Here is a 20239-nt window from a genome sequence, read left to right as displayed (position 1 = left end):
ATTTTTTCAGAGGATTTAGCTGGCTAACTAGTTCCATCCCTAAGGCCTGCCTGAATGAAAACAACACTGCCAGTCTGAACAGTCTTTTGAAATTATACCGACACTAAAGACTAAACTGGAAGTATCTGATAGGATGCAATGAAAAGGAAAATCAAGTATCTGTGGGGACACAGAACTTCCTCACTATGTGAGCAGGCATGAAGGTGGTTTTTTTTGCAGTTAAATTTTTGAAAGAACATTTGAGCCAGGGCAAGTGTTCTTTTTCATTGTTTTTGCTTCTTAAATGCTATTCAGTCGTAGGGGACTTTCCATACCTTAGGAAACTGGAAGCAGTATTACTCATCCAGTTCCATTACCATTACTGGACCAGGAAATGACACCAGTAGAAACTAATTCTAAAAGAAAAATAACAGGTCTGGCTGTAGCACTGAAAAAGGATAAATGCAAACGAGTGCCAGAGGTTACTGCAGAGAGTGCTGTTAGTGTGGAGGGTGATCAGGAGCAGGTCCAGAGTAGCTGCAGCAGTTCGATGGGGCTTGCCTGCTGTTTCTAGTCAGCGCTTTGGGCTTGCCTCCATGCAGGTTTTGCAATACTCTACTCGTGTATCATTAGTTCTAATTTGTAGGATCTCAGAGCCTAGGAGCTAGTTGTGACACCACAGTGCTACATGCCGGACAGTCAAAACAACATGTGATGAAAATAGTTTTTTCCAGGTGTAATTTATTCAGAGCACTTGTATAATTAGAGTCACGCTAAGGATTTAACTATACCGCACGTAAATTAGACATGACTGTGTAGTGGCAAGGCTGTAGCACCAGGAATGCAGCTACAGCCATGCAGCAGGAGGCTGCAAAGTGATGCTGTCCCTCCCTGACACCAGGAGGGAGGACATGGTTCCTTGGGCTTTGTTGATGGTGCTCCCTGAAATCCTCCTGGTAAGCCATGCCTGCTTAGAATAAAATAGCTAGCCAATGAAAGTAATTTCTTCTTAATGAAGACAATAATAACCTTTTATGTGATGTTTCTGTGATGTGAAATGCAGGAATCAAACCAGGCTGCAGTAATGGCATTAGAGCAGCCCAGCCTTCCGAGGAGCGCGGAGGCTGGGAGTCAAGCCACCTGCCTTCTGCTCCCAGCCTCCCCCGGCTGCGCCAGCTGTGGCACTCGCCTGTGGTCCCAGGGGAGCGCGGGGCGTTCAGCACGTCTGCTGTTTCAGCCACCTCTTTGTTCATTTATCTCTTAAAATGGAGATACTAGCACTTATTAGTTGAAGGACAGTGCATAGAGTTTTAAGCCCTTCCAAAGGGCAGAGCTATAAAAATGCTATGTATAATGAACAGCTCTCAGCTGGAAATGGAACAATTATATGGCCATTTCTTTTTGTTTCCCTTAGATAACAGCTAAGAACCAAAAGTCCCAATTACAGCCTTTTGAAAATACAGGTGAAGTTCTGCTTCTGTCTCTGCAATGCAGACCTTGTGTCTGCAGCAGAAGTCTGATTGCACGTGACTGTCTATATTTTAAATGATAAATTCTCTCACTCAGAAATTGTCTTTCTCTGCATTTCTACATGCTGAATGAGAGCCATCACTGGCTAAATAACAGGTACAGTAATTTAGTCAGTTGTTTAATATGAGCACAGGCAGTTTGGGAAGATGTCTCTATGTCTTGCCATTGTATCATTCCCTAAGTATTTGTGACTGGCTTCTGGGGATAAGATACTACTTAGATGGGAATTTGGCCTGAAAATAGGTATTAAAAGAGGATGAAGAGTTTTCTGAGCCTCAGGATGCTGGAGTTAGAGCCGTGGAGATTCTAGCTCAGTATGAAGAAGCCCTTTTTGTCTGCCTCCAAGGAACAACTCCACTAACCGGTGACTTGGGCTTGATTTTCTTAACCTAATTTCAGTCCTGCTGAAAACCAGATCTAGCATGAAAAGTGAGAATTGGCTGCAATTCTGCAAAGTCTGATGGGAGGCACTAAGCCATATGCAATGGACATCAGTGGGATTGCAGACAAAGTGTACAGCAAAGCTAAAACACAAATCTTGGTAGGACTGAGGCAATAGTACGCTGGTGTTTCTGCAAATGCACTTAAATGGCTGGAGGAGAGGACCAAATAGGAAGCATTTGGGAACTGAAATGACTTTGTGACAGAACAGCCGGGAGTATGTGAACTTTGCAGCTCATTTGCAGAACAGCAGCAGGGCTGGCGAAGGAGCCTTTCTGAAACCAAAACTTACCTCGGGCTGCCTGACAATTAGCAAGTTAGTCTTGCATGGCGCTGCTTACTAAAAATGAACAAATTTGCTTATCTCTATCCCTATCTGTCAGATTTTTTTTTCTTTTTACAGTTTTAGCAACTGGGAATGTGCAGCATATTACAAGCAAAGCAAGGGATAGATTTTTGCCTTCAAAATGTTGTTTGGAGGTTAAAACAGGCCTGGAGTTCTCTCCACAGTGACTTTAGTTTATGCTATCAGCTAAATAATGTCTTTAGATAGATACACCTTTATCTGACTCCTTCACTGCCTTAGAGGTGATGGTTGGGATATCAGCATTTAATTTGAAGCTATATTTTCATTCCCAAAATAATGAACATGCAAAAACTTATGATAGCTCTGAATGCTTTGTGGTTGCTTTTTTTCTAAGACACCACTGTTGTTTTCAAGGATCTGTAAAAAGATTTCAAGGGAACATTTTCTAAGTCCTCAAAACTTGCATTTGTGGTTTTGAAATTCCAATTATACAAAAAGAATAAGGAGAAAAATGACTTGCTCTGTAGTAACCTTCCCAATTAATTTTTGTAAGCAAATGTATGCGTTGCATTCTATTCCAAAAGGCCTCCAATATATCAACCGTGTAAAAACGATCATTGGGCTTTATATGTTAGGTTTTATATGTATATAAAAATAAATAAGGCAAAATAAAGGAGCGATCTGTTATAACATCAAAGTTAGCCCTGCCTTGAGCAGGGGATTGGACCAGATAAGTTCCCGAGGTCCCTTCCAGCCTAAATTATTCTAGGATTCTAACTTGTTTTTCTGCTGTTACCTTTAAGAAGTTGATAGCTTGCCCGTCAGGAAGGATGAAATTACTTACTTTAGCTGATCTGCTAGAGTAAATACAACTATTTTCACTTACAGGTTGTCTGCCAAGGTAGCTCTTTCCATTTGTTTTTTATTAGATAAAATAAAATGGCACTTCTGTAGTGCTCTGGATTCCCCAAAGCCTTGTGTTCCGCAGAGAAATTGCTTCTTCCACCACTGAAACATACTCCAGATTTTGGGGCTTTTTTGATTACCAATCTCAATTGCACAGTCAACCCTGGCACTTAAATTTCGATGCCTAGAAATTTTACACAAAAAAAAATACACCAAAAACAATTGTATCCTGTCAGAATAAGTAATGAAGCACCAACAGACAGAAGTTGGATTATATTCATTAATATCACTGGGTTTTACTCATACATGACATTTTGACTTCGTATGGACGGGTTGGTTCTGGAAAAGTAGATGCCATTTTCTTAGGGAAGAAGAGATCTTTATTATTTATTATTACTTATTTGCTTGTGCAAAAAAGGAGGTATCTGTGTGACCATCTCTTTAAATTTGTGGGGGGGGGGGGGGAGAATTCTTCCCGTACAGTTCCTTCTCAGGGCTGTGGTCTTATGTAGTGTGATAAAAATGCCAGATACAAGAGATCACTTGCCCCAGAAAACTTGTAATATATGTTTAAATAGTCATAAGAAGAAAAACCCAACTCCCAATTTAAATAATATTTATACACATGCTCAAAATTATCTAATGTGTAAAAACAGCAGTTTCAGTTTTTGGAGCTGTTAGCACATTCAGTTAATGTCTTGTTTAGTTTCCTTAAATCTGTCACTTGTTAGCACACTTCTAGGCAGCAAGTTTTTAATATAATGACAACAGTAAAAGGAACAGAGAAAAGGTGTCAAGAATAGGTGGGAAGGATGAGGCCCGAAGGAAAAAACGTGCTCATCCAGCCCCTGGAAAGTTACTGGACCCGGCCCGAGGGGCGGTTTCCTCAGTCCCCCAAGACAGGGATGTAACCTGATGTGCTTTCCCTTTGGCTCTGCTGCCTCTTTGCTTGCAGGGGTCGCTGCATGGGGGGCCCTGCTCGTGGGGACCCTGCATGGGGGATCCTGCATGGAGGACCCTGCACAGGGGTCCCTGCTCGTGGGGACCCTGCATGGGGTACCCTGCTCGTGGGGACCCTGCTCGTGGGGATCCTGCACGGGGGACCCTGCACACGGGTCCCTGTTTGTGGGGACCCTGCATGGGGGACCCTGCACAGGGTATCCTGCACAGGGCTCCCTGCTCGTGGGGACCCTGTTTGTGGGGACCCTGCATGGGGGATCCTGCACGGGGGACCCTGCACAGGGGTCCCTGTTCGTGGGGACCCTGCATGGGGGACCCTGCACAGGGGATCCTGCATGGGGGATCCTGCACAGGGGACCCTGCACAGGGGTCCCTGTTTGTGGGGACCCTGCACAGGGGACCCTGCTCGTGGGGACCCTGCATGGGGGACCCTGCACAGGGGATCCTGCACACGGGTCCCTGTTTGTGGGGACCCTGCACGGGGCTCCCTGCTCGCGGGGGCCCTGCACGCGGGACCCGCCCGCCCCGCGAGGGGTTAGAGCCTCTCGCGGTGAAGCCCCGCGTGCGGGCGGCCCCGGGGCCCGCGGGCGCGCGCCGCCGCCGGCCCCGCCCACTGCGGGCAGCACGCCGGGCTGGCCCCGCCCCGCCCCGCCCCTGCCCGCCGCCGCCCCCCGCGGCCGGTCTGGAGCGCCGCCCGCCGCCGCCATCTTTGTTGATGTGTCAGCTCGCCGGGGCTGCCGCAGCCAGCGGCGCGCGCCGCCGCCATGGGGGAGCTGCCGCCCTGCCTGCCGCCCTCGTAGCCAGCGGGTGAGGCGGCCCGGGCGGGTGGGCGGCGGCGGCGGCGGGCGGGCGGGCGGCCGGGGGGGGTGCCTGCCGGCGCCCCTCAGCCCTGCGCGGCGCGGGGGTCCGCGGGCCCGGCGGGAGGGGGGCGGGGGCCGGCTCAGTCCTGCCCCGGCGGGGCCGCGGCGCCGAGGGGGCCTGGCGGCGAAGGGGCGGGCGCGGGGGGCTCCCGCGCAGCCCCCGGCCGCGTGGCGGGGCGGGGCGGCGCGGAGGAAGGCGCGGGGCGGGGGGGGGGGGAGCCCCGCCGCGGGCGGGCACCGGCACCGGCACCGGGCGAGGCGAGGCGAAGTGCGGCGGGTAACGTGCTGCCCCGGCGGCGCCCGGCGGGTCGGGGCCTCCCCGGCGCCCGACTCCAGCTCTCTGCTGGCTGCTGCGCCTTTGTTTCTTGGCAGCTTTCTTCTCCGCCGAGTTACTAACCAGGTTGTCCTGTTGGTTTTGTTGCGTGGTGCTTTCGCTGTGTGGTTAAATAGTTTAATGACAAAAAGCAGCAGCCGATACAGCATACCCAGTATGAAGGTTATTGTTTTAAAGCCTGCAGCGGTGTTGTGGTAGAGTAGGTGTCCTCGTTTTTGCATGCTCGGTTTGTAAAAGCAGCTTGCCCTTGCAGGTTTGAAAGCAGGCAGCTTCATTGCAGCTTCAGTGAGTTGGTTATGATGTACGCATGCAGATTTTGGCTCTTGTCCTGGAAAATGTCCTGCACAGGTGGGTCTGATCTTGTGCATACTTCCAGGGAGACTGTGTAGACCAGGAGAGGGTCTCTTGGAGGACTGAGAGCTGTACACAAGGTCAGGAATATGGTAGTCTTGGTTTTCTGTTACTTGGCTTGCTTTATCTTGTAAAATTGCCTTTCAGAAATTAAAATATGACAAACAGAATACTACTAATAAACACACATGACCGGAGTCCCAACGTGATTTTTTTTGTATAAAGAAGTTGTTGAAACAGCATGAAAAACAGCTGCACTTTTATATCAAAAAGGAAATGTAATCACTGTAATTACTGGCTGCTATGAATGCTTATGTTACCGTTGCCTTTAGGAGGAGAAGATTAGGCTCTAAAAGTTGGAGAGACAGAAGTTCTGAAGCTGTTTCAAGAGATACTCAATTTGAAGTATCATCCTTTTTATAAAAATAAAGCAGACTAGTTCTGTATTACCTTTTGAGGTCTCTTCCTCTTTTTCTGGAGTTCTCTAATCATCCTTGCTTGGCTTAGCTTTAAAGCCTTGGCTTTAAAACAAATTTTTCTATTATATTGCTGTTTTAAAAGACCTACTTGATTAGGGGTTGTTGACAGATGTTTATTATCATAGCAAGGTTCACTGTTTCAAAGTGTTGAGAAAGGAAGTGAAAAACAAGTTACCGAGAATGGTTTCTTTGGTCCTATCTAATGGGTGTGGTGTTTTTCACTACCATAGGGTAATGGTGAATTTCCTAAAGATGGCTTTATAAAGAGCTATGGAAAAAAAACAAGTTATATTCTGGATGCAGTACTTGTTAGGCAAAATATGCTAATTGAGTGACCTGCAACTTTCAATAACAGGTGGGCTGGCAATATCCTGTGTTTAGTTCTAGGATGGCTTGTTCTGAACTACTGCTTTTCCTGTTGCAAAAACAAGCAAGTTGTCTTAAGGGCAGCTTGTCTTTAAACCATTGATGGAGACCCCAATGCCTGAAATTGAGGCAAAAATCTCGTCAGGAACAGATCAGTGTCAAGGCAAAGGAGATGTAGGAAAAAATCATGATGCTACTTTCAAGAAACAGATGAAATACTGATATTTTCAGATGATAATATTGTGTATAGTACTACCTCTTTCTAATTAACAGAAGTCTGTATTCTGTAAAGCTTACAGTTTACCCATTCAGATCTTTAAAGGATTGAAACTTTTTTTTCCCCCCACTAGGGATACTGGAGAAACACTGCAGGAAGATCAGGTTTGAACACAGTAGTGCCTTAACATCCTCATGAATGGCCTTTTCAGTATACAGTGGTCAGGCAGACAGTTCTGCCATGCTTGGGATTTTACAACCCTATTGCATGTTCTGGAAACAACATTTGAAAAGAACCTGTGATTGCAAATATGCCAAGACTCATATCTTGTTTTAAGCAGGGCTGAAGGCATGATGGCTAAAATGCTGGAGGTTACAGTAGTGCTGTTGCCAGTGGAACACAGATTACTGAGTGGTGTAGGTGAGAGTTTTCTTCTTTAGAAGAATAAGGGTTGTTGTGTGCTGAAGAAGCTCTACCTATAAAAGATTACAAGTCTGTGCACAAACCCTTAAATACCAAGCATCGTTTGAAGTTCACTGTAGAAGGGCCCTGTTGCTAGCGCTTTTTTTTTTTTTTTTTTTTTTGCTGAAACATGAACTCTAAGCTAACCTTGGGACTAGTCTGGCTAAAGAGTAACACTCTCAAGATACCTAGTGACTTGTGTTATGATAGGAACAAATCCAGTCCTGCTCATTAAGCCCTAACTGTTAAACTTTATTTTGGAGCTGTGCTGTTACGTGTCTCCATGATGCGACGTTAATAGGATCATACTGTTAAGCACTTGTATGAGATCAGTAGAAAACCTACTGATGCCTTGAAGGAAATTATACAGTACTGCTCAGCTGTTTAACTTGTGATGTAAGCAAAGAAAATCAAAAGTAAAAAATGAGTAAACCTTGTCTTGTAAAGCACTTGACTCATTTTAAAAGAACTGATAGTAACACTGAGCTTTGCACCTTGGCAGTGACATGGAGCAGTGTGCAATCAGTGTTTATATAAAGTAAGATTAAAAATGAGCTTAAGTATTATTGAGCTTAAGTATTAAACTGCTAAAAGCAAGGAAATCTAGAGAATGCTCACTGTGTATACCCACCCTTCCTCTCCGTTCTTTCTAGCATCTGCATCAAAGCAAGTCTTTGTGTGAGCGCAATCAGGGAGCTATGTCAAGTTATGCCTGGGCTAGGGAACTTGGTGTCCCAGTACACAGCTTGTACTGTGAACAAAAAACTTGTCCTGTCTGTACTGTAGTCCTCTAGCTTTTCTGTGTAGATGGGACCTCATTGCGTTACATCTACCTTCTTAGCACTACTGGGTGATATCCCAGTAGGCCCTATATCTTCTGTCAGATACCTTGCATTTGGTTTAGGTCAAAAGTGAGTTAATACTGGAAGAGCTGATGTAGGTGGAACTCAACTGGTTTTATATTTGTTTCCTAAATGTGCAATATGTAAATAGAGGAAGGGTGTCAGTGCATTAGACCTCATGGCCATCATCTGTTATGGTCAGCGCTGTGTATTTGATACAGTTTTATCTCTTCTGAAGCTGTTGTTTTTCCTACTTTTTTGTAGGTGTTGTGCTGCTTTTTCAGCCTGATCCATCCCTTTATCGTGTTTCATCACTTCTAATTTAACTTGAGTGGCTTGCTGCTATGATTGTCTTCACGTGTGGAGATGTAACTAACTGTATTTCAAATACCTCTTTTGGCTTCGTGTTCAAACGTCTCATTCTAGATTATGTAAAATGTCTGACCTTGCGGACCTCTCTCTCACAGGCCCTTTTAATTTGGCTGAAACTTTTTTGCTCTGTCCCACTACACAGCTGGTATACAGTAGGCTGTTTTTCATATCTTGTCATATAGAACAGAATTTCTATGGCTGCTTCCTCATTTATTTATAAATCTCAGTTGAAAACACAATTCTCTCTAGGACTTGAATTCCCTCTTTTTCTGTTATTTTTATCTGGTGGTGTAATACTTAGTTTGGAAAAGTCCATCTGAGGTGGACTTTTTGTGAAATTTATCATACAGATACACTGGGTGGTATTGGCTTGGAAACAAGAAAGTTTGTTTTCTTAGTCAGTGTAATGAGCAGTAGACAGTAGCCAAAGAGCTCTTGCTTTAGAAAGAAAAAAAAAAAATCCAACAAGTGAAGTACAAAGATGAGTTTGGTTCTGTTCAGTTTAGGTGAAGGTATGAATGAAGATTAAGATTACCCTACAGCTGTATGCTAATACAGCCTGTGAGATTTCTCTTACATTTTATTTCTAGTTTTATTGTCTTGCACAAATGTTAGCAAGAGTCCTGGTGCAAGGACAGGTTGGCACTGATTTGGAAAAGCATTTTAGTTTACTCGTATAATTAAAAGATTATTGTGTAATAAAGGTGTGAAAAGTTCTTGAAGGGATGCATCCTGGCTTTTACAATGAAAAGCACAACTATGCAAAAAAATACAGCATTGTCATATTTCCAGATCAATTATTTCTGTAGCAGTCTTGTTGAAGTCATTGTACATGTGATAGTGTCAGCTGTCTTACAGCCTCATTACTTCTTACTGAAGTGCAAGAGATTGAAAATTAAAGCAGAATTAAAATTAAATGGTCGTTTCTGTGAGTCTACAGTTGTACGATTGTTAATAGTTACTGTAATGCATCTGTGTTACAATAATCTGTTCAAGGATGATAGGATGTATTATTTTACTGTGATTCATCTCAGATTGTTTCTAATAGGTTATTTGGTAGCATGGTATTAAAAGGAGAGGAATGGCCCTTTGTAGAACAAACTGTTCAGACAAATGGGTTATGGTCTTGCTAAATGCTTTGGTATTTGTGAAGCTTTTCTGCATATAATTTCTTCTAACCTTACTTTCGTTGCTGGTTACTTCATATTCTTGGGACTTGTCAAGAAAATTGTAAGAATCGTTATCATCCCCTTCAGTATTCTTCAGCCAATTAGCCATCATTAACTGCTTCAGATAAAATCCTTCCCCCATGTTTTCTGTTATACTGGATTATCTTGCACCTCATGGATTAGTCCTTGAACTTGCAGCTGAAGGCTTTGACTTGTGCTGTGGCTTTTTGTTGCCCAGAAACTTGCAGGAGGCAAGTGGTTCTCTAACCAAACTGTTCAAATGGTGCTGATACAGCTTTTGTTTTTGTTGAGTCATCTGGTGAACGTCAGAGTGTCACTGCAAAAAGCCTTTTAACTACTGAAGCTTCAGCAATATGCCTACACAGACCTATGAGTCAAAATGTAAGATAACATCAAACATCTCTTTACCAGAGCCTTTGCTCCGGATTGCAGTGATAAAGAGTCAACAGATTATCCAAGTATAGTTGTGGTTTTGTTATAGTTACATCTATGTCATTGTTTTAAAAGCTTTAATAGCTGTTTGCACATAGAGAGAGGTGCAGCTGAGTTGGGGTTCTGCTTGAGTGTAATGAATCACTTGTACAAATCAGGACAAGATCTTAATATTTTAATGTGCTTAATAGGAGTGAATAGAAGGCTAAGGAAGAGTTATTTATAAGATGATGTACATATTGATTATGCATTGACATGTACACTATGTCATATTACAGCTTTTAAAAATTGCAGTTTTTGTGAGATCACAATTTACAAGGGATGGCTGTAAACTTGCTGTCTCAGGATAGACTTAGGATGTTGGTGATCTTTTTTTAAGGGAATTTTTGAAAATCATGCCAGAGAAAGGCGTGTATTAAAATGTATTACTCAGTATTACTGAACTGAGATTCGCTCAATTGCATGCTAAGCAAATATTGCATTCCATCCTAGCAAAAAGACATGAGGTTCCAACCCCGTGTCCTCTGTGTCTTTGCAAAAGATGGGGAGCTTCTAATACTCAGTTCTTCTAAAGGTCAAGATATGGAGTGGCGTAAAGGCATATAATGAAGTTTCACCTGTAGTTTAATCTGGGAGAGCAGTGTATGGCAGTAAGCATGCTGCGTGTATTGTAGAGAGCTTTAATTTCTAGTTAGAGGGCTGAAGTAGTGGCAAAATGTATTACTGTGTGTCATGAGGTGTAAGCATGAATTTTCAAAACAGCTGTAAAATGCATGCAGTTTGCTCATGGAAGTTGAAATTGCAGCATTTTAATTTATTATTGGGAGGTTTAGAAAAAGCCACAGAATGTTTTCTTCAGCAGCTTTAATTCCAAGAGGCTAATGCTTTTCACTTAGAGTCTGCCTTTCAGTTCCCCAGAACTAGAATTGGCTCTCTAGCGTGGATTTTTTTTCTTAGTAGCCTTTTTGTTGTTTTGGGTTTTGTTTTTTTCATTAGATCAGATTTGAAAGGTCACATGGCTAATTTGATAGTATTTCAACCTTTGGATATAATGTATATCAAGGAACAGATCTTGATTTTTTTATTTTTATTTTTTGGAGAGCTATCAGAAAAGTAGAATAATGAAAACAGAGGATACAGCTTATGAAACCTGTTTAGATCAGCTACAATTTCAGGTGCTTCTGTGCTGTCTTTGATATGCAGAGAATTGCAGGTGGATGTTCAGTGCAGCCATCGTGAAAATATTAAGTCCTGTTTCTAACTGAGGTATCGAGTTGCATTCATTTAGCACTTGGCTTATACAGAGATTAAAAGTACAGTTTTCTAAATGTGTAGGCATCTGCTTTCCTAAATTAAGCTTTGCCAGAAATTGAATGATTCATAAGTGTCTGCACCTGGCACCTTTTTCAGTATCAGAATGCAGCTATTCTTTCCTCATTTGCTCCCATAATGTTGGGGTCTGCTGGCAAAGAATCTGTCAGAGTAGAAGATCAAATAAGCACTTTTGGCTGAACTGGAGAGGAGGACACAAAGGAGCATAGGTGTTTGTAAAATCAGTTGGAAACTGGTACAGAGAACAGTAATACAGCACCTGGGATAGACAGCTGGTTATTTGAGTTACATAGTGCTGCCCAAGGCTTCTGGCCTAGTAATAAGGAAAGGAAGAATAAGTGACTTTCTCTCACTGAACAGGATGAGGGTATAAAAAGAGTAATAAAAGAGTAAAACCCTTTTTCTAGCTATCTTCATAGGATGCTGTCAAAAAGTGAAAGGAAACGCGTTATCGCTTCTCCCAGTTACTGACAGGACAGGCTGCACACTCAACCTGAAATGTGTAATAAGAGATAAATTGTTTCACTTATTTTCGTTTGTCATGAGTTCAGAAATAGGAGCCAAAATGGAAGGTTAGTGGATATTGCAGGGCATTTAAAGGGATTATTGCTTAAGGTGTTCACTTATTTTATCATGAATTTCCAATGGAGTTTACCTTGAGAAGAAGGTGCTGTCTTGAAAAGGAACATAGAAATGTGGTGCTGTTACTATTTAAGTTATTGATCAGAGCAGAGTTTAAGAAAGGATCAGGAAATCAGGTTCTCAAATTACAGTGTGAAGAGAACTGGTCTGAAGCAATTTCACTGTTCTGTAGGTTTTTATTTTTCCTATAAACAGAATGACTGTGTAGAGGTATGCAGGGTTTCCCTAATTAGGTTGCAATGCAGACCGTAGTGGCAATGTATGTGTAAAATGCTTAGATGACGTCCATATGGGAGAGGTAGGGACCTCTGGGAACTTCTGCTGCTTGTGTTGGTATTGCAAAATTTTTCTGCTACTCACCTGCTGGCCTTGTCTGGCCATGGTACTTAGGATCCTAGAAGCACATAAACCTTGCTTCCTTGTCCCCCACCTACTTTCTGAAGAGTGTTTTATCTATATAGCAGCTTTTGGTCATTTTAAGACTTCAGTGTGTTGCTTAAAGCATTTAGAGATTTTGAGTCTTCTGCTGTGACAGATATGCTGCATCAGTGTTCACTGATGATGTGAGAGAACTGTGGTTTGACTGTTTTGTGGAACACATCTGTATTTGTTTGCTAGCGGGGATGGGTGAAGGGACTTCTTAATTCATCAGTGGCTCTGCTACAAGGTTTCTCTTAGAAGAAAGTATATAGTCAGGAGGATATATATAGGGGAAAAAGTTTACCCAAAGACAATGTGAACTGGTTCTTGTTGAAAGGAACTGGCATAATTGACTATTACTCTCCGGTATATTATTTAATGCATGACTGAATACATCTGGTGACCTGTATTTAAATTCACTATAAGTATGGTTATAGATGAGCTACCGCTGTTTAGCCAGCCAGCATCAATGGGACCAAGTGGCCTTTGAAAGCGTGGTACGGTTACAATGGGCTCCTTGTTAGCAGAAGCTGTGCTCTTTCAGAAGGTTAAGCTCCTCAGAGCTACTTATCTCAACTCTTCACTTTCTTTTTTTTCCAAAGTCCACCCTGGTTTCAACAGGTCTTCACAGGTGTGCACACACACCCCCCTCCCCATCCCCCGAAACATTAGTCCCTCTTTCCCTTCTTTGCCTCCCTTCTCTCCAGTATCTTTAAGCTTTGCAACTTAAAGATATTTTTCTCTTCTAGTAGTGATCTTTATCTTCCGGGACCTTCACTGTCAGCCCATTTGCTTACAGTCCCACCCTCCCCCCAGGCACACAATGTCATTCTTTGCCCTTTCTTTTAAAAGGGCACAGATGTGATAGTTATTAGGTGACAAGACATATTTTCTTTTTTGCCTTATTGTTAATGAATTCTTCTAGGCAGCCCAACCTCAGGAAATGCTTCCTATAGTTCTGTCACTTGATGTGTTTCTTTAGATGCCGTTTCACATGGTTTGAAATTGGCTGAAACAAAGCTGCTTTCTCCTTCTCATCCATTTATAACATAAGTGTTAAATGGGTCGAACTGCCTGTTTTGTGATGTTAAATGCTAGCGTTAACAGTGCATCTGCTTAGGAAGTTCTTTATAGTCTGGGATTTAAAAGAATTGTGTTTGTGCTCTGTAAGATGACTGAAAATTGAGGCAGTTTGAAACGGCATGATGCTGAATTAAAATGTAGCAGACTCCCAGTGCATGCCTGTAATAACAGGAAAGCAGGCTATAGCTAGGAAAGGTTGTGTTGCTAATTAGATCTGTGCAGAGGGTAGGCAGCGTACCAGGAATTGCTTTCATCATGAGCTACCTTCTAGTGCCTGGGAATCGGCAATGCCGGAATGGAGACCAGAGCTTTCTGAGTGGTGTAATGGGTAACCTAATGGACAGCCAAGGGCTGAATCTGTCAGGAGCATCCTTGCAGGGTAGGGGGTGCGTACTCTTCTGCAGAGAAAAGGGGAGGATTGGCACCAAGGGAAATTGCTTCTTAGTGAATGAGCAGTCCAAGGTGGGAATTTACTGTTTAAAGCACATATGGAAATGAACAACATCAGTAGTCAATTTTTCTTTTTTTGTTCTTCTGTCTCCCATCTTTACTGTTGTATTTGCTGTTGCTTAATACTTGGTAATGGGAAGAAAGAGGGAGAAGAAAATATGAGTACAGGAAGGAGAAAAGGCTTAAACTTTGAGGTTAAAATGGTAGGTCTTGGCTCTCTGCAAACACAGAAAACAAATACAGTCATCTTATGCATTTTCCAATAAAACGTTCTTGTAGTGAAGTTAAATAGAGGAGCTAAGTGGTTTGATGTAGTTTTTGCTTGAAATTTTTTAATCTCTAATCTTGTTTCTAGAGTTTTATCCTTAGAAGCTATTCATTGCTGGCTTATATTTGGACATCTGTGAATTTAATGTCCTGTCTAACAGTATATTTAGAAGAATGATCCTAAAACCACAGTTGAAAATTCTTGTTTTGCTACTGCGTGAGAAAGTTAATTCTCATAACCTAATTTATCATGAATATATATTGGTATTCAAATCAGAATTTGAATTGGAAGAGATTTTAAAATAAGTGAGATGTCTTACAGCCATTAATTAGCTTTTTATTTCTGCAGGTAATTGCTGTGCTTTTAGTCCAGTAACTAAATATTAATGTCTAATCACATACTTTCTTACTCAGTTATTTTACTTAGCTTAATAAATCTTGGATTCATAAACAGTCAAATTAGTGTGGAAACGTGATGTCACTGGTGCTTCTGGAATTTTTATTCATTTCACTGTAAAAATAACATTATAGACAAGTACCTGATTATCAGTATGATGACTTATTATGGTATAGTATGCTAATTAGAATTTTTAATACCAAAAATCAAGCTAACAGTTCGTACCATAGTTAGTACGCAGTCTGCAAGAGTGAAAGCAAGTCTGGGATAAGAACAAAAGTTGCTTGACTTGTCCACTTACTGAGATCAATTTAGTAGAACTAGTTAAGGCCTTCATGTTACGTACTGATAGTCTTCAGAAGTTAAAGTCTAGTCTGCAGTCAGTTAAAGTAGCTAAATTTTAAACATTTATGATTTAATTTTTAAGTGGTTTTAAACTGTGAGACAAATTACTTCCAGAGAATAGAATGTAAATGGAACCATCCAAATAAATCCCAGTAGCCTCGACATTCTACTCATCTGCAAGTTTTACCTTTTTAAAAGTAATAATTCTGCAAGCATTTCTTGGTGTTCTTTACTTTATAGTCACGAGTAGCCCTTTTAAGTAGGGGATTGAGGCCAGGGCTTAACAGACACTTAAAATAACCGGTACTGAAGGAAGTTAGAAGTTTTTTTTCTCATTTCTTGGCCTTTAACAGGACCACATATCAAGATTTTTCCATTTTCCCCATGGATAAGTACTATGTTATATCAGATGCTTAACTACAGAGCCTAAATGAATCGTTGTCATAATATTTGTATTTTTATCATTCAGTTGGCAGTAAATAGAGGATGTTTTTATTCTGTTCTAAAGAAAGCTAATAAAAAAAGTCCTGTCTATTTCCTGAGATCTTGTTTTCCTTGCTATGTATATGCAAGGCATTTTTGCCTTTAAAAAAAAAAAGTTGGTGGGCTGTCCACCTGTTGTATCTGCAGGCTGTCGTCTTCCTGCTTTCATTCTGGTCAGTTTGGGTATCAGCAGTTTAGCAGATTAGCACATCTAAGTTAAGTAGGGTGAGAAATTGTTGCACTGTTGTCCATACCAGCCTTTAATGTTTTGTGCCTGCTGGGTGGAGGCTGGAGTTAAACTCCTTCCCAAGTACTAACGTAATGCTTAAAATGGACATAAACTATATTCCAGTGTCTGTATGCAGGAAGGGTTTCTTGTTTGTTTATGCGCAGTACCTAGGGCCTTTATGGATCTAAAGGAAGCATGGTTGAACTCTGTTAGTATTCCTCATTGCCCTCTAATCATTTAACCAGTTTTTCAATCTGTGCAATTCTGCTTTACTCTGTACTATTGCATTGTGAAGAACCGTGGGCAGCTGTCTCCTTAGCATAAGAATAAGGGCAAGAACATAAGGAAGATGCGTGCCAGGAGTAGAGTGTCAAACCAACTGTGAATTATAAAATCAGATTAGGGGAAGGACTGGTCAAACCAGTTGTGCCTGTGTTAGTCCCGTCACAGCAACAAAGAAGTGTTATAACTTAGCGACAGGAAACTTCCCACGTGCGGCACCAGGCACATGCCGGTCTCGGAAGATGACTGGTTATTCAAGGTATGCAGACAGACAAGCTTAGGCTAATCTTGCAGTGATAATTTGAGACGTTCCTACGCTGGGCATTTTGAGTTGACTTGGTTGTGATTACAGCCTCCTGTAGCGTAGGCAACAGAAGGGAACACGTACCAGCGAAGCTGCGGTGAACTCTGTGTGTGGAAGTGACTGAGGCGCAAGGTACTCTCACCCCACTGTTGGGGTGATCATTAATTCTGAGGATAATTAACTCAGAGGAAAGTAAACAAATTTCATTATGTAGAGCAATTAATAACTTGAATCATGATTTGCCTTTTTTGTGTTTGCTTTTGACACCTTCTGAAGGCATCATAAAAGACACTGAGCTATTTTGTTTTCTTGGTGCAGTATTTTGTAAGAGAATGATACCAGTAACTTTTACTTGCTTGATTTTTGGAAGTCTTACTTTTATTATCCTACCCATTTTTGTAAGATGGATATAAAACCTGGAAAAATGTGAAACTGCTCTGAAATATGTCTGGTGTCTGCGTACTATGTGGGACCTGCTGTATTTGTTTGATATTGCGAAGCAGACACTCTACTGTTAGCATGTTTCATTTCAGCTAGCAACTGCTAGTTTGGTGGTGTTGATCTTTTTAAGCTACTTCCAAACAAAAAAACTCTTTTGCTGACAAAGCAGGAACCTTTTCTTTACTCTTGTTATTGCAGTTTTCTGCCTCCTCCTTTATAAAGGAGGTACCTGCTATACTTAGTTGCCCAAGGTAAATGCAACAAACTTTGAGTATGCAAGAGACATTTGAATATCAAGATGAACTTGCATAGACAGTTACTTCACATAGTTTTTTGGCTACATATTTCTGATGTTAAGATCAATTGTGACCTTATGACAAATTGTTAAGTTTTATTTTTATTTAAAAGTTAGTAATTAGAATATGAAAATTAGTACTATCCAGCAGCAGTGGGGAAAAAAAATCCATCTGCTTAGGGTTCAAATTTGGGCTCAAATTTGGGCAGACATTTAAAATCCAGTGTTTGGCAATCAGGAAGGCTAGTAACATTCTTAATATGGTTACCATTTAAATTTGCAGCAAGTCTGCAGGGAACACTGAATCCTCTTAATTTTCTTTTGCTTTAATAGTTTTGTTTAGTCGCTGTTGAAATTCCCATGTGTTTGCTGTGAAACCTAGGCTCTTTGTTTTCATTTGGTATTAAGCATAGGATCTTTTGGGTATGGAGTTGGTAGCATTTTATTCTGTTAATAGTAACTTGAGTTATGCAAGTAGCTTTATTTCTGCTTGCAAATAAATTGATCTTACCCTTTAAATAGTACTGTGACTTAATATTAGAAGGAAGTAATCCAGAAAAATAAAAACTTAGACAATATGTTGGAAGGAAGCCAGTAGGCTGTATTTTTCACTTGCTGCTCTTAAATGAAGAGAAATGCCATCCAGTATACTTCCGACTGTACTGGAGATCCTGGATATGGTAACCAACATGGATTAGGAAGTTCACATATCTGATTTTACCAGTTCTTTTCTTGTGGGAGTGGTGAACTCCAGCAGCTGGACAGTAATGAGCAGCTTTGAGGCAGTAATACATCAAACAACTACACATTTTGGGGTTTTTATGACCCTTTAGAAAGTACTTCAGAAGAAGCTTAAAATGAGCCTAAAAATCCCTCTGATCATCCCAGAGAAAGTATCTGCAAGAACTTGGACTGCAGTACCTACTATAGAATAAACTTGCACCTCAGCTTTGTTACTAATAAGGTCTCTTTCTACAGGCAAACCTGCTGAGTGTGTGGAATATAAGCCACCTGTGACAAGAGGGAACAAATACTGGAAGGTGAATTTGTCTTTCCTCTTAACTGCATTATTTACATATTGTCTTATTGACTATGTTAAATACACATTCTCAATTTATTTTAAACAGCTTTTTAATTAAGTAGAACTAGTGTTCTTATACCATCAAATTAGTTGCTTTCTCCTGCAGTTACGTTCATTCTCTTCTATTTGCATGCAGATTTAAATGGTCAGTGAGGGTTGTTTTGTTGTAGTTGTTTCATGTAGTACATCGTGAACTGGAAGAAATTATCAAAAAGTCAGTTGGTACCAACAGAGGAATTGTTTTGTCTGCACAAACCAAACAAGAGGCCAAGAGTTTGGGGGTTATGGATTTGCTGACACCAGTGTTGACTGAGTATAAATTCTTTGAAGCAAAGGGGATCGGGAGTGTTGCAAACAGATCTTCTTTGATATCAATAAAATTGAGAGCCCTTGTAAAAGTTTCACATTGTATGTTGTGCATAAGGTTTCTTATTCACCACCTCCATTCTAATTTACAGTTTTACTTACTATTTGCCTTCTGGTTCCCATTGTTTCATACTGTTTTAGATGCTGTAGCATTCAGTTTTTGCTTTGAAAGTGAGGAGGACAAGTGCTTTGCTTGTTACAGGTACTTAAAAATATAAATTGTCACTTTTTCAAAATAGCCACGCATCTTGCTGTTTCCTGTAGGTGTCTTTGTACCCCTTCTACATACCTATTCCGTTCTCTGTCTCACTGTTTGCTGGTGACTTGTGAATGTTGTCCAGGCATGGCTGGACATGCATACACCTGTCCTTATGCCCTGTTGCCTTTTATATTCTTCTTTTGTTGTTTAACTGGCAGTTGCAGCCTTGCTGTTGGTTTCGGTTACCAGTGGTGGTCTTTGTTGTTGTCGATTTATGTGTGTGTGTATACATATATATGTGTGTGTGTGTGTGACAGTACTTCCTTGTAGAAACAGCTGGGCTGAGGTTTCTTCTCTCTTCCTTCCCTGACTCTTGTACCTAACGGTGGAAGGTTGTAATGGTAGTGATTTGTCACAGACCTAATGGCATTCCTGAATCCCTCTCTGTTTTAACAGTAGTCAAAAACAGCGTAAGCCACAGTACAGTATGTTGATTAATAAGGCAGGAACTCGGGAGAAGTGGAGCCAAGTGGCACAAAGGGTTTCCTTCCAGCCTGAATCAAAGTGCAGGGCCTGGAGCATGTAGTTGGATGAGTGGGATTGTGTGAATATGAAGAGAAAGCTAAACGAATCAGAAAGCAAGTGTGCAAACATGCTTGATACTGTAAGATGGCAAAGTCACTGCTTCCATTGAGAATTATTGGAAAAATAAAGTTGAATTCCTAAACTAATGAATATGCCTCCTGTTTATAAATAAAGGTACATATATAAAAATAATTACTCAATATTTTAGTAATTTGTTATTTAATAATTTATAAATAGCTTCTCCAGTGCCAGGGGCACAGGATTGCATATGAAAGTTATGACTGTTGTAACGCATTTCTCCTGATGGAAATGATATCTCAAGGGCTTCTTGTGTTGGCTAAAAATGCCAGCAGTCTTTCTAGACACCTGACCATCTGGGATTCCTGAAACGGAAGATACAACACTAACCAGGCTCTTCCTTAAATATTCTAGCTATTTGGGTCATCATATGATGTACTTTGCTGTAAGAACGCTTTCTACATAGCTTTTTGACTCCTCAGATGTTTGTTCTACAAGCTACTTTTGAGAGAGCAAATCTGCCACAGACCATCTGTGCTCTTGCAGCAAAGGATTTGTGCTGCCTGCGAACAGATGGGGGCGAGAATTTTTTTTTCCTCCCCTGCATTCCTTCAGGTTGCTGGGTATAGAGGCATTTTGCTATATAAGTATATATGGGTAATTGGTCAGGACACGACAGTAAGGAAGTTGTATGTATATTCTCATTGGCTGGATGAGTAACCCTGTGTTGTAAAAATGCATATGTCAAGGCATATTGTTACCTTCAAACAACCTATTAGAAAATGAGAGCTGTAAAGCTGTAGATTTTTAGATTTTTTTGTTGTTGTTGTTGTATTTATCTGAAGTATTTTCAGAGGTGATCACTTGGACTTTCTGTGGATTTAAAAAGAAATAAATTGGTTAATTCTGAAAAGCTCTGCTATTTTTTTAGTTGCCTTGTCACTTACTGTCCGACTGCTTTGTGTTTGCTATCCCTATTCTTTATTCTCCTT

General features: G+C 41.2%; 2 protein-coding genes across 13 annotated transcripts in view; one reads left to right on the top strand and one right to left on the bottom strand.

Moving 5' to 3' along the window:
• Positions 1-4816: 4816 nt before the first annotated feature.
• CCDC186 (coiled-coil domain containing 186) overlaps positions 4817-20239 on the top strand; it is a 41246-nt gene continuing 25823 nt past the window's right edge. Inside the window, exons 1-4 of one of the 10 annotated variants that reach the window (XM_067300266.1) lie at positions 4818-4930; positions 5571-5665; positions 17977-18038; positions 18587-18647. The gene's annotated coding sequence lies outside the window, so the exon portion shown is untranslated. The other 9 variants (XM_067300275.1, XM_067300265.1, XM_067300267.1 and 6 more) reach the window with 9 other exon arrangements.
• Positions 18112-20239, bottom strand: part of ADRB1 (adrenoceptor beta 1) — a 64856-nt gene continuing 62728 nt past the window's right edge. Inside the window, exons 3-4 of one of the 3 annotated variants that reach the window (XR_010884754.1) lie at positions 20009-20120; positions 18112-18273 (exon numbers count right to left, since the gene is read on the bottom strand). The gene's annotated coding sequence lies outside the window, so the exon portion shown is untranslated. Of the gene's footprint in view, positions 18274-19424; positions 20121-20239 lie in introns of those variants that run through there. The other 2 variants (XM_067300278.1, XM_067300280.1) reach the window with 2 other exon arrangements.

This window comes from Apteryx mantelli, chromosome 7 (genome assembly GCF_036417845.1).
Source record: "Apteryx mantelli isolate bAptMan1 chromosome 7, bAptMan1.hap1, whole genome shotgun sequence".
Taxonomy (NCBI): Eukaryota; Metazoa; Chordata; class Aves; order Apterygiformes; family Apterygidae; genus Apteryx; species Apteryx mantelli.
This window is presented reverse-complemented; position numbering and strand designations above follow the sequence as displayed.